Here is a 13,215-nt window from a genome sequence, read left to right on the forward strand (position 1 = left end):
AGACAATAAAATAACACTGGCTAAACAGTGCTGCCAAGCCCTGGTAAAGGAGAGTCATGTGGAAAAATAGTAGAATTACACAGAACGAAAAGCACCCATGGTTTAAATCACTGGAAAATTTTAAGTGTGGGCAAATATTAAAATTCCTTTGTGTTGTTTTTGATAGTCTTCTTATCCGGACTCTATTTGGTAACAAAGTTCTCAGATGTTAGGTCATGCGCCATTTGCTTCATGGGGAATCACTCAAAAATACTGGAGAAAAAAATGAGAGGATAGACTTAGAACATGGCAATGCTCAGAGAGACTTTTAGGGCCTCAAATCAAAAGCTGAGCAAGTAGCAACATTTCTTATATTTGTCCTATATTTTGACAGAAACATTGCTGTAAAAATAAAAATGCCTTAAGAGATAGATATATGTATTTATAATATATATAGAGAGTACTTATCATAGACCAGACAATTTGCACATTACATGTATTATTTCATTTAATTCTCATGACAATTCTGTGAGATGGGTGCAGCTCTTATACCCATTTTACAGATGATGAAACTGAGACTCAGAGAGTTAGGTAACATGCCCAGGACCAGACAGCTGATCTTGCGATGGAGCTGGAATTGGAGCTTAGGTTTGCTTGACTTTAGAAATGAAGACTTGCCCCATAATATACATTTTTACAAAAACCTCCATTATTAATCAACTACTTAATAACAGTTTATTTATGATCATGTATATGTTACTTTTGGAGGCCCTTTACATAGAATACGGCACTCTTCTTACAAATAAGATCTGATTAGGTTTATTTATAATATTTGGGCTACATTTCAGCTAGATCTAAAATTCGTTTGAAGGAATTTACAATAAAAACTCCTATATAATAGCATTTAAGATAATCATTGACATTTTCAAAAAACAAGTGTTGAGGAAGAAAAGTATATCTCCCAAGTAGATGAAAAGTATTGTAATGACTGGACCTTTGTATTTAGCTCTAACCATACAAATAACCAAGGCAAAAAGCAAAACAATATTTAATCTTGGTCATCTGATAAAAGAAAGCATGCTGGCTTGTTAGGAGAGACAAACATTTGCTTAAAACTGAACTTTAAAAATGTCACAAGCAATTCAATGTCAATAGACATTGAGCAACATAATAAACATCTGGTTATAAAGCAATCGCTACAGCCATTCTTTACACAAATTGTGCTTTGGGAGATTAAACTGTGCCATAAGCCCAGAACAAGACCTTCAAAGAGAGGGAAAATCTCAGAGACTCAAGATTTAGACAAATTTCTCCTCTTATTCCTCCAAAGCCTTTGTGGTCATCACTCTTCACATCGGCCTGGATTTCTCTCTCAAGTGCCTAGAACGACGTGATGGCAATCCCTATCAGTGGAAACTCTTTAAAGGCCATTGAAATGACACCAGCACTTAAATACAAGATTTTTTTTCATTGCTCCTATAAGCAGATTTCTTTGAAAAAAATTGCAGAGGGTATATATACTTAGTTATTGGTTAAAAACTGATTACTTTTCTAATTATTAAAGATTGTTTGCAAGCCATTATATTATTAATAATAATAGAATTTATCAAGACTTTATAGCAAAAGTAGGCAAACTACTGCCTATAGGTCAAAACCAGCCCACTACCTATATCTGTAAATAAAGTTTTACTGGAACACATCCGTACCTATTCTTTTATTGTCTGTGGCTGCTTTCAAGCTACAACGGCAGCACTGAGTAGCTGCAAAAGAAACAGTATGGCTCAACAAAGCCTAAAATTTTTACTATCTGGCCCTTTACGGAAAGTTTGCCAATTCCTGCTTTGTAATGTGCAATGCATTGTCCTGGTTTTTTCATAACTCATTCTTCATTACCACTACCTGGTGAAATAACTATGGTTGTTATCCTATTTCTACAGTGGAAGATTGAGAATCAATTGTCAGGTTGAGGCTGAATCAGTGGGGAAAAAACTAGCACCATGAGGACAAAATTGTTACTACATTTATATCCTTGAAAAATTTTAGAAAGGAGATGATCCCTTGAAATCATTCCAAGCATTCTGATATCTTTTTAAAACATAAATAGTTCATTTCCAGAGCCTGAGATTGACTAAGGAAGACTCATTCAAGTCTATTCCTTTGCCTCCATACATCCTGAAACATAAACTATCCTTGACTAACCATCTAGGATAGCTTGTTCCAAACTGTGATCCACAGAGATGTTCTCTGCATCAGAATATCTCAGGGAGTTCACAGAAGTGCAGATTCCTGAATAAGATGTAATGATAATTCAGACCTGCTGAGTCAGAACCTCTGCTGGAATCCACAGGCTTGATAAGTTCCCTGGAGGATTCTTAGGCACATTAAATTTAGGAACCACTGGTCTGAGGCTTCTGAAAAAAAAAACCCCACTGCTTTCAGAGATTAGTCCATCACTTTTTCCACACCTCAGGGCCAAATTCCTCCCTAGGTTCAGCCTTAGTGTTTCTTGCTGTACAATGTTTGTTCTTCTCCTGTAAAGGCTCTTAGCTAGCTACTATCTTCTTGCAAAATTTCTCCCTGTGATGGTTCCCTTTCACTAAATTTTATTTTAACTATCCTTTTCTAGATGATACCTCCTTGATTTTCTATTCCCAAAGCCAAATGTTTCACATTTGTTCTTTGCAGAGAGATAAAGATTTTTTTAAATAAAACTCCTGGACCATGATATGTAACAAAATTTCAAGTAATAAAGATTTTAAAAGCTTAACTGAGGTAGAATCCAGCATTCACATTATAATGAGGATGGCAAAGGAAGATTCTTCCTTATAACTAGTCTTTCATCCTGGAAGATGCTGCTACTGACCTGCAACCCCCAGTATAGAGCGTTTGGCTATTTCCTGGGAGGGAGAATGTGTTTACACAGAACATACCTCACTTTCTTGTCCAATCTGCCTTATGACCAGATCATGGATCAAAGAGGCTAAAACAAAGGCTCCTGAGATTAGATTCTACTTAATTCAGGTTGGATGCCAGAATGAGATTAAACATGCAAGGGTTTTATTAAGGAAAATAACTGTATGAGGGAAAAGAGGGAGAGTGCAGGAAAAGGCTGAAACAGCTATCAAACAACAGTGCAAGTCTGACCCTGAGTGAAGGAGAGAGGGAAGAAGGGTGGATAGAAACATAGAAACATTATAGACGGTTGTGCAGTCTAAAGAAGATTCGGCAGAGCCACTGGGGAGTCCTCAAGCCATCAGAGAAGCCCTAGCTCTCCTGTGAATGATCTGCTTCAGTCTCTCTGCCGTGTCCTCACTGACGGAAAGCAGCTCATGGGAAAAGGGGCCTGAGCACAAGCATAGCAATGCATCTCAAGTACAGCAGCTAAGACCCTTGGTTAATTACACCCCCTAGAGTTAGAGATCCATAAAGCACATTCTCAAGGTTACCATAGGTTCATAACATCATTTTTATATTCTTTAATTAATTGAATCATAGCTTTTAAATTAGTTTACCTAGTTCGTCATCAGTTGCTTCCATAGCCATCTCTTCCACGTGTCTTCACCTTACTCCAAAACTTCCAGTCCCTAGAAGCCAGACTTGAAGGCGTTTATGAGAGCACCAACAAAGAGGAGCTGCGGAATCCTTTCCTGCTGACACTTGACTCTTTTTCTCAAGAACATCCAGTGGCTTCCCATCACTTCCTTTGTTGTTCAAGATCCTCCACACTGGCTGGAACCTACCTTCCCAGCCTTCCTCCCACTGTGATGCCCTCACACCTGCTCTCCAGCACACTCCACACTGCCTCACTAGCTGCCCTTACTTCATGCTATCTGCTCTTGATTCCCCAGCTTCTCGTAGTTAAGATCCCATCCTTCCTGCAATGCTAGGTCAAATACTATTCTCCATCAAGCTTTCCTCAGTCCCTCCAGCCAAAATACATCTCCTTCACCTCTTTGTGCAGGACGCCTGCGTGTCCGGAGCCTGTGCTCTGCAACGGGAGAGGCCGCAACAGTGAGAGGCCCACGTACCGAAAAAAAAAAAAAATAGCACCTTAAGTAACATGACAGCTTCTAACTCACTGTTGCAGATTTTCCCACAAAATTCTCATCAAGCTACAAAGACATTTAAGGGAACTTAAAGTCGCTGCTATTTGCTCTAGTCCTTAGATGGCAGAGGTTTGAGTCACTGATTCACCACTGTTGACAGAGAAAAGACCCATTTCAAGCAAAATAACTGGCCTTAAGTAGGCATGGTACTATTTCTACCTCTCTCTTCAGTGTTACTATTCTGCAGGTGTATTCTCACAAAAAGAAAAAGAACAACCTCAACATTCAAGGTACTTAGGGAATTAACCCACTTTAGAAGATGTATATTTTTTTAAAAATCTTTTGAGAATGGCATAGGGAGCTTCTTGATGCTTTTGGGGGAGTGGTGTCGAAGGGTAAGGAGTTGTGGTTGTTTTAACTTTTTTTAGAGGGAGAAAGAAAAAAATTGCACTGGGTAGGTCCAGTTTACAACTGTGACTAAAACGAAGTAAATTCTATGCTCTCTTTCAACTTTAAGATTCTATGGCTCTAAATATGAATCAGAGCAGGGTAAGAAAGAAAGGGAAGTAAGACTTCAGAAGATGATTTAAAGGGACTTCCCTGGTGGCACAGTGGTTAAGAATCCGCCTGCCAATGCAGGGAACACAGGTTCGAGCCCTGGTCAGGGAAGATCCCACATGCCGAGGAACAACTAAGCCCTTGTGCCACAACTACTGACCCTGCGCTCTAGACCCTGCAAGCCACAGCTACTGAAGTCCATATGCCTAGAGCCTATGCTTCGCAACGAGAGAAGCCACCGCAATGAGAAGCCTGCACACTACAACAGAGTAGCCCCCACTCACCGCAACTAGAGAAAGCCCGTGTGCAGCAACGAAGACCCAATGCAGCTAATAATAAATAAATTTATTTTTTTAAAAAGGAACTCAACCCAGTAAAATTTTAAAAATAAACAATTTCATTTAAAAAAAAGATGATTTAGAAATACAATGAAGGAACAAGAAACACCCCTCTAGTGCAACAGTCATTACAAGATAGGTATGACGCATTAACAACTAATTCTCAAATCTCAAGACCTTGAAATAAGACAAAAATGATTTCTCTTTCATGCTATGCACCCATTGGCAGGTAGGCTCTTCTCATCATAGTTACTCACGCATCCAGGCTAATGGAACAGCCATGCTGAAAGTTGCTGGTTACCACACTGAAGGAAAAGAAAGTGCTATGGGATCTCACACTGGCAATTAACTCCTCTGAGCCCAGAGAAGACACCTGTTACTTTGGCTTACAGTTCACTGACCAGAACTAGTCATGTGCTCCCAACAAACCACTAAGGGACCAAGAAGGGACCGTGTGCTCAAAGGACAGAAAGTCCAAATTACTCCCTAAAGGGCATCATCGTCTATCAAGTTAATTTCTCAGAGTCTAGGTTCACTTCAAAAAGGGGCCTGGAGAGCTTTCCCCATTCCAGGGCCTCAAGTACAATTGACAATAAACCCTAAAAATAGCAGAAAGTGAAGGTGCCACTGAAGGCCAGTCTTCTCATTTTTTATTACTATAAGTTTCTTGCTAATTATAGAAAATGAGATGCTATGATACATGATCATGTTTATGCTCAGCAAACACTATACAGTTTTTGTTTCCACTTATGTTAGCAGCATGCCTGGTAAGGCCCTGGGACCTCCTTGGTGTGCCCCAAGGGTGCATGTACAAATCAGCGCAAGTGCCTAAGTACTGCGGTTTGGGACACTTATTGTGGCCCTGGCCATCAAGGTATCCATGACTCAATGTCAAACATATTTTCATTTTTAAAAACACACTTGAACTAATAGTAGCCTTGAAGGCTTAATTTCTGGGTAAAAATTAAGCTTTGACATCATCCAAATACTATCATCTTCACAGCTACAGGAAGGCAGCTGAGCTCAACAGAACAAACAATGCTGTCTCTGTGCCAAGTCTTTAATAAACCGGAAATAAGGCAAAGGGTGAGCCTAATGAGCAAGCAACAGACACAGTGATACAGAAGGCCCTCTGCATGTAGGGCCAAAGGGTGTAGTGATACAGAAGGCCCAGTGATACAGATGGCCCTCTGCATGTAAGGCCAAAGGGTGTAGTGATACAGAAGACCCAGTGATACAGAAGGCCCTCTGCATGTAGGGCCAAAGGGTGTAGTGATACTATGTCAAAATTCAGGGGAAAAAAAAAAAGATTTATCCTTCCAGAACATTTCCCCTGCTTGGGTCTTACCAATCTGTCTTGGAGTTTACTCTCTGTACCTGTGGGAGTCATTTCAGTATTGTGAATCAATAATCAAGACAGCTTATCTGGTCTGGCAATGGCATCACCATCATCATCCTCATCGTCATCACCATCACCATCATCGCCATCGCAGCCACTTGCAGACTGTGTACTATGTACAAGATGCTCTACATAGATTATCTCATCTAGTCCCTACCACAATCATCTGAGGCAAGTATTCTTATGCTTATCTTAAATTGAGGAAATTAAAGCTTAAAAAAGTTACATAATTTTCCCAAGATTAAAAGTAACTGGTGAAAACATTACTTAAACCCAGGTCTTGTGACTCCAAAGGCTATGCTCCTCCCATATAGTTGTCATATTTCCCAAGTGCCTGGGCAATCATCTGTGCTCAGGAAGGCTTTAAAAATTGGGAGATTGGGATTGATATATACATGCTACTATATGTAAAATAGATAACTAATGGGGGCCTAGTGTATAGCACAAGGAACTCTACTGAATACTCTGTAATGACCTATATGGGAAAAGAATCTTAAAAGGTGTTGATATATGTATATGTATAACTGATTCACTTTGCTGTACAGCAGAAACTAACACAACATTGTAAATCAACTATACTCCAATAAAAATTAATTTTAAAAAACAATAAGAGGGCTTCCCTGGTGGCACAGTGGTTGAGAGTCCACCTGCTGATGCAGGAGAAATGGGTTCGTGCCCCGGTCTGGGAAGATCCCACATGCCGCGGAGCGGCTGGGCCCGTGAGCCATGGCCGCTGAGCCTGAGCGTCCGGAGCCTGTGCTCCGCAGCGGGAGAGGCCACAACAGTGAGAGGCCCGCGTACCACAAAAAAAAACAAAAACAAAAACAAAAAAGAATAAAAATAAACAGAAAAAATTGAATTTAATAATGTAGGTAATGTATGATTTTAAAACAATAATGATTGTCTCTAAATGAGAAATGGATCAAAACACTTACAAGTGAATCTTTGGTGTAGCAGTTGTTGTCATGATTGCTTTATTTTATTTATTCCTTCCCCTTTGAAGAATGAAATCTATGAATAATGAAGATGGTGCTGTGACTCCTTAAAATAATTTCTGTTTTGCAGGGAGAAGAGTAAGTCTAAAGTACGTATCACCAGTGTTTCTCTTAGCATGTCACTGTTGCAATTAATCAAGTTAAAATATAAACAATGGCTATCCTTAGGTTCCAAATTCTGCATAACATTCCTTATCTCCTAGACAGGGTTCATCCGGTATACGGGGGACTCCTAGGCCAACACTGGCTCAGGATTATCCATTTAGATTTCTGCAAGCTCGAGTCCTAACTGTGGCCAGGACTTGGCACCAGGAATTTCAAGTACATAAAGTAAATAACAAGATATAAGCTCTGATTCCTTTGGATTAGGGAGGTGGGGGGCAGATTTTTCCTGTTTTGTTATTATGCTTCAGGACAGAATCACCTCACCAGAGCGCCACTCTCTTAGTCTGTGGAGGAGCTATAAAGCCACTCCCTGCCCCAAAGTACGAAGAGAGTGGTAAATGCTTGAGTACTTGTAACGGGACAGTAAAGTCAGATATTATCAAGTCTTCTGTGTACACTGGTAAGTACATTGCTGGTCAGATCACTAAGTGGTTAATCAAAAGGGAAAACTTGGATTCCTAATGCAAAGGGAAATCTGTCATTTTTCCTAAGTGCTTCCACTAACAGCTTCTGACATGGTGTCTGACAATGCTTTGGGGGTTTGTCTACCAAATGTTGGCATTTGACACAAGCTGGGAGAGAGAGGCAATCCACGCTTTCAGATCTGACTACTTTGCGTTGGCATGTTGTCTCCTTTCCTGTTGTTAAAAGTGCTCCATTCTACGCATTATGACAAAATTTCTTGATTCTCGTACTGTTGTCAGTTCTTTTTGCTAATTCCGCTCACAGCTGAATTCACAAGATTATAAACTTTAAGGGTTTCAAAAATCTCTTGTAGACATCCAGTTGAATGCCATCTGATTTACAGATGGAGAAACTAAGTCTGTCCTTTGTTATTTCCTAGTTTCCCCTCCAGCCTAGGGAATATCTATGGCCTTGTAACTGGTACGGTGAATTCAGAGCTGGGCAGAATTTTTCTTATCAGGTGGTGTGTTTAGGAATAGGCTTGAGGAGGTGGGGAAGGGCTGCTGGAGGATTGAAATCCCAGAGCATGGCCCTGCTCTAACCCGAGTTTCTTACCAGTTTGTGATCGTTTGCTCCCAAGGGCTAAGTGGGCACCCTCATTCACCCCTAACTGCATTCAACTAAATCTACTATCTCTGATCACTCCTGAAATGCACAGCCCACTTCAGGATATTGTATCATTGTGCAGTCCGTGCCAGTATCCATGTGCTAAGAAAGTGTGTGTGTGTGTGTGTGTGTGTGTGTGTATATGAGACAGAGACGGAGACACAGAGAACATAGGACAGAGAGAGAAAGAAAAAGGAAGAGAGGGGCTTCCCTGGTGGTGCAGTGGTTGAGAGTCTGCCTGCTAATGCAGGGGACACGGGTTCGAGCCCTGGTCTGGGAGGATCCCACATGCCGCGGAGCGGCTAGGCCCGTGAGCCACAACTACTGAGCCTGCGCGTCTGGAGCCTGTGCTCCGCAGCGGGAGAGGCCGCGATAGTGAGAGGCCCGCGCACCGCGATGAAGAGTGGCCCCCACTTGCCACAACTAGAGAAAGCCCTCGCACAGAAATGAAAACCAACACAGCCCTAAATAACTAAATTAAAAAAAAAAAAAAGAATATAGATTTCTCTAATAGATATTCTTTGGAAAAAAAAAAAAAAGGAAGAGAGAGAGAGGGGTGGGTAATGTACAAATAAAGGACTGGATACAAGCCTGACAGCACATCAATGAAGATGGTTTTCTTTGAAATACATAGATGAGTCACACTAGAAACAGTCACACTGCTGGACTAGATATAGTATAATTTGCATTTCCTGACACCAATAGATAAGGTGTCCTGATCAATTAAAAATATACTCAGAAGGAAAGGCTATAACCCAGAGGTTCCCAAACTTCCCAGGTTCAAGGGAATCTTTAGTGTGTAAGTAATTTTTTCACGGGGCCTCCAAGCTGTAGTTCCTCTTATTAAGTAGTCAGGTCCAAACAACTTACGTATTTCTGTTCTCTGTATTTGTATTTTTGATCTTTTTCAAATAACCTTGTAGTTATTTGAAAAAATAATACACAAATTGAAAGGAAAATAGTATTTTTATTTCATTCTTTTTTTTTTTAATTTTTTTTATGGTACGCGGGCCTCTCACTGTTGTGGCCTCTCCCGTTGCGGAGCACAGGCTCCAGACGCGCAGGCTCAGCAGCCATGGCTCACGGGCCCAGCCGCTCCGTGGCACGTGGGATCTTCCCGGACCGGGGCATGAACCCGTGTCTCCTGCATCGGCAGGCGGACTCTCAACCACTGCGCCACCAGGGAAGCCCTATTTCATTCTTGAATAACCACAATCACTTAATAATGAGGTGCATATGCCTGCTACGCACTGCACTGCTCAACCCTTGCAATCAGATTGCACATTGTCCCTTCATTTCCTGTTCTACCTCAACCAATTTTTGTGCACTACTCGCTTTTTAACATTGAAATGGTCAAAAACCCAGCTTTGCAAACATGTAGCATCATCAAATAGAACACAGCCTTATCTGATACAAAAATTGCGAACTACGTCCAGCTAATGCTTTGTTTGGTGTTCAACAGACATGGAGTATTACTGTGCTTTCCTCAAATTTTTAAAATAACTCAGTTCCTCTACACACAATTTGGGGAATGACAGCCCTAGCCTCATGTTCTAACCCCCTATATTATCCTAATAAACCAAAGTGGGCACTCAATCTGACTTCAGTACATTATATATTTGCATCTTACTTTTTTGAAGTAGAGGCAGCAATATAAAATGCCCAAGAAAAGAACAGTAGTTTGTAACCCCATGGTTAAAAATCGGTAACTTTGATGCAACTGACAGTGATTTCTCAACTCATTTAGTAATTTTGTATTGCTTAAGTTATTTTGCTTGATGTTTTTTATAAACTCACTTTCATCCAGTGACACTTCACCAATTTAGTCATATTTTTTATTTTTATTACTTATTTCTTTCATATTTAGTCAGCTTTGAGGAGGCTTTCTTCATTAAAATAATGATGATGATGATGATGATGTTTCACTGCTTTTAAAACCTCCAACAAAGGAATGGCCAATTTTTTTTGAATATTCACATAAGGAGCAATAGCATTTTTAATATTAGTTTTGCATTAGCATGTGAAATAGCACTCCAATAATCTGTGGCATTACTGTACTTTTCACCCTAATAAAAGTTCCTACTATGTTTTCAATCACTCTGTCTAAAGAACAGCAGTCACTGACTGGAAATGATTTTTAGTTAAAGGAAATAATAAAAGCAGACAATACTTTTTCTAAAAAGCACTTATTAATTTTTTAATCATTTTGGTTTCATATAATTATCAATACTTAAATGAGTGATTGGAAGCATTAATTTTTATCAGCATTGAAGGCAGTATTTGAGTGTATATGTGTTCATGTATTCTAATGTTTGCTTTTCCAAACATGGGAACAATTCAAATGAGACTACGGTGACACACCAAATAGATCTGAAGCAAAAACTTAAAGAAATAAAGAAAAAGTCCTTAAGCGTGACTTTGAAACCTATTTTTCTCCTTTTTTCTTTTTCTCTCTTTCCCTTTCACCATCTTCTTACATTTCCCTACTCATTTCCCTCACTTGCTAGAAGACACCCTTTACCTATACATGTCTAGTTGCCCCGATGACTCTGAGGCCAAATAAATAAGCCCAAAGTTGTCAAGGCAGATAGCCACAAAAATATCAGATTAAAGAAAAATCTCATGAAGATGTAAAACTAACACAGCAACATCTATTTGGAGATGAGAATGTCCCAAGCACGGTGTTAAATGCTTTTTATATATTAGTTGATTCTTACAACAGGTTCTACTTCTAGCTTCAATTTTAGAGAGAAGGAAACTGAGACACAGAAACAAATTACTTGTGTAACATCATACTTCTGGCAATTAGCCAACACTGAACTTCAAACTCAGGTCTCTGACACACAGCCACCCTACTGTCCCATGAAAAGCCCCAGGGACGTTTACTTCTCAGATAAGGCTGGCTGCATCCGGCCTACACTGAGTAACAGTGGTGACCTGGGGAGAGAATTTCTATTTGTTGCACATTTGATAGAAAGTCATTTTGAAGAAGGACTCTCTCACCCAGGATATTAGCTCCCAGAAGATATTTGCTCAATTATTTTTTTAATTAAAAAGACATAAGGTGATTAATTAATTCATTTTACCTAACAGGAAATCAATCCTTTGCCAAATATTTATGCAATTGCTAGTACAGTCCAAGCATGAAGCTAGGAGCTATGAGAAAATGAGAGACAAGTCAAAGAAAATGACCTATTGTGGGGAAACATGTAGGTCATATGATCCAGTGAATCAACACTGTAATGCAGTCCCCTCATGTGGGGAACATGCTATTTTCTGTAGGAGGCAAAAGAATAGCAAGCCCTCTGTGGAGTCAAGCTGTCATGATGCCTCTATGGACCATCTCTGGCCCTTATAAGGGCCCTCTCAGTTTCCTCCCTTTCCAGTGCACTTCCACCACTCCTCTGCCCACTGGAGTTCTTTTCATCCTTCAAAACCTGGAGCAAAGGACTTCCCTGGTGGTGCAGTGGTTAAGAATCTGCCTGGCCAGAACACTCTATGACATAAATCACAGCAGGATCCTTTTTGATCCACCTCCTAGAGAAATGGAAATAAAAACAAAAATAAACAAATGGGACCTAATGAAACTTAAAAGCTTTCACACAGCAAAGGAAACCATAAATAAGACGAAAGACAACCTCAGAATGGGAGAAAATATCTGCAAATGAAACAACTGACAAAGGATTAATCTCCAAAATTTACAAGCAGCTCATGCAGCTCAATATCAAAAAAAAACAAACAACCCAACCCAAAATGGGCAGAAGACCTAAAAAGACATTTCTCCAAAGAAGATATACAGATTGCCAACAAACACATGAAAGAATGCTCAACATCATTAATCATTAGAGAAATGCAAATCAAAACTTCCATGAGATATCATCTCACAGCGGTCAGAATGGCCATCATCAAAAAATCTACAAACAATACATGCTGGAGTGGGTGTGGAGAAAAGGAAACCCTCTTGCACTGTTGGTGGGAATATAAATTGATACAGCCACTATGGAGAACAGTATGGAGGTTCCTTAAAAAACTACAAATAGAACTACCATAGGACCCAGCAATCCCACTACTGGGCATATACCCTGAGAAAACCATAATTCCAAAAGAGACATGTACCAAAATGTTCATTGCAGCTCTATTCACAATAGCCCGGAGCTGGAAACAACCTAAGTGTCCATCATCGGATGAATGGATAAAGAAGATGTGGCACATATATACAATGGAATATTACTCAGCCATAAAAAGAAACGAAACTGAGCTATTTGTAATGAGGTGGATAGACCTAGAGTCTGTCATACAGAGTGAAGTTAGTCAGAAAGAGAAAGACAAATACCGTATGCTAACACATATATACGGAATTTTAAAAAAAAATGTCATGAAGAACCTAGGGGCAAAACGAGAATAAAGACACAGACCTACTTGAGAATGGACTTGAGGATATGGGGAGGGGGAAGGGTAAGCTGTGACAAAGCGAAAGAGAGGCATGGACATATATACACTACCAAACGTAAGGTAGATAGATAGTGGGAAGCAGCCGCAGAGCACAGGGAGATCAGCTCGGTGCTTTGTGACCGCCTGGAGGGGTGGGATGGGAAGGGTGGGAGGGAGGGAGATGCATGAGGGAAGGGATGTGGGAACAGATGTATATGTATGACTGATTCACT

The sequence above is a fragment of the Mesoplodon bidens genome (genome assembly GCF_964165515.1).
Source record: "Mesoplodon bidens genome assembly, chromosome: 2".
Lineage (NCBI taxonomy): Eukaryota > Metazoa > Chordata > Mammalia > Artiodactyla > Ziphiidae > Mesoplodon > Mesoplodon bidens.